The following is a 1,942-nucleotide window of genomic DNA, read 5'->3' as shown; positions in this document are numbered from 1 at the left end:
GGGTACGGAACCAGAGGAGCCTTGGTGGGCTCTGATGGTGGAGGAGTAACCTTCTCTTGATGGGGCGGTGATGTGATCTCCTCAGTAGGCGGTGGCCCTTCCGCGGGACCCACGGTACGGTTCCGTAAGGTGATGAGATGAACTTGCACCTTTGGGTTTGTTTCGGTATTACTTGGTAACGCGCCTTGCGGTCTCTCGCAGAAATTTTGGGCTAGTTGATTTATTTGTTTGTCGATGTTTTGTATACTAGCTTGTTGATTTCTAAAATTTGATTCTAATTGTAGAAACCTATCCGAGTTTTTCTTTTCAGTGTCGGAGATAAGGCGAGATATAGTATCTTCAAGCCTTTCTCGTCCACCTTGTTGTTGAGGGAAATTTTGTGACTCATTTCTTGGTTGTTGAAAGTTTGTTCGTTGATTTTGTTGGTTACTACTATCGCCGGGTTCTCTCCAACCAAGGTTAGGGTGGTTTCGCCATCCTTGGTTGTAGTTGCCCGTTGGGGGACCCGACGGCCTAGGTCTATTATCAATGTAGTTTACCGATTCTGTTTGATCATCTGTTTCTTTCATACAACTCCAATTTTCATGTGGCCCACCACACCCTTCACAAGCCATAACCGAGACTGTTTTTGTCATCTCTAACTTTTTAATTTTAGAAGAAAGGGCCTCGATTTTGGCTTGTAAAGAGGTGCTTTCATCAACCTTATGGGCGCCAGGGGAAATAGATTTATTGCCTCGGGGAGTGTGCCACTGGAAAGTGGTTTGAGCAATTTCCTCAATTTGATTATATATTTCATGCGGGCGGCGATTACCTAAAAGTCCCCCGGAGCTAGAGTCAAGTGTTTGTCTTGTGTGTGGCAACAACCCATTATAGAAAGTGGATACTTGTTGCCATATCGCAAGACCGTGATGAGGACACTTTCGCAATAGCTCCTTGAACCTTTCCCAAGTTTCATATAAGGATTCCCCGTCCTCTTGTGAATAGGTATTAATTTCAGTCATTAATTTATCCGTTTTAGCGGGAGGGAAATACTTATATAGAAATTTTTGGGCTAGTTCATCCCAGGTGTTTACCGATCCAGCTGGGAGGGCGTTAAGCCAAGCCTTTGCTCGGTCTTTTAGTGAAAAAGGAAACATTCGGAGGCAGATGGCATCATTTGATGCTCCATGGATCCGAAAGGTATCACATATTTCTAAGAAATTAGTAATATGTAGATGGGGATCCTCGTCTGCAAGCCCATGGAAGGTTGCAGAGTTTTGAAGCATCTGTATCAAATGCGGCCGAAGTTTGAAGTTATTGGCTTCAACATTCGGTGCATTGATAGCGGCGCCGAGATTACCTACGGTGGGTCGTAGATAATCCATGAGGGTACGTTGGTCCGCCATTGGAAGTGGGTTCTCCGAAACCTTCTCTTGGTTTTTGGCTTTTAGTCTTTTTCTGAGAAAGCGTTCGGGTTCTTCTAGAGGTTCTTTTATGTCATTATTAGAACTGGAGCTCATACACTACGTAGAGGTGGCGTCTGGTTCCAACTCCTGCAACAAAAACAGAAAAGAATGTTGGTCAGAAGGTTCACCACGGCCCCATGCTCAGTGAACACGGCCCATGCTCGGAGTTATAGTGATTGTTTTCCGGATCCCTGTTACTGGAGAGTTGGACACGGCCCCGTGTTGCACCGACAGGGCCCCGTGGTCAGCCTTCTGTAACTCGGAAAACTAAAAACTGCTAGTAACACTGCTAGGCACGACCCGTGTCTGACCAGGCACGGCCCGTGCTGAGCTCTGCAGAAGCTGAAAAATTAGAAAAATCCTAAAAAAATAAAAAGAAAATAAAAAAAAGATTAGGCCGTTGATTCCTAACTTTCTTAAAATCCTTGTGTCCCCGGCAATGGCGCCAAAAACTTGATGCGTGCTAGTGTGTATATGTTTTAGGTATTTATTTTAAG

The 1,942-nt window shown here is 44.9% G+C and overlaps 1 non-coding gene across 1 annotated transcript; it reads left to right on the top strand.

Annotated features, from left to right (window-relative positions):
• The first annotated feature begins 900 nt into the window (after positions 1–900).
• On the top strand, positions 901–1,007 carry LOC118486055. Its single transcript, XR_004877911.1, has one exon. It is a non-coding gene; the product is annotated as a small nucleolar RNA R71 (small nucleolar RNA).
• The last annotated feature ends 935 nt before the right edge of the window (positions 1,008–1,942 follow it).

The sequence above is a fragment of the Helianthus annuus genome, chromosome 13 (assembly GCF_002127325.2).
Source record: "Helianthus annuus cultivar XRQ/B chromosome 13, HanXRQr2.0-SUNRISE, whole genome shotgun sequence".
In the NCBI taxonomy this organism is placed as follows: Eukaryota; Viridiplantae; Streptophyta; class Magnoliopsida; order Asterales; family Asteraceae; genus Helianthus; species Helianthus annuus.
The sequence above is the reverse complement of the archived record's forward strand: the minus strand, read 5'-3'. Positions and strand labels throughout refer to the sequence as shown.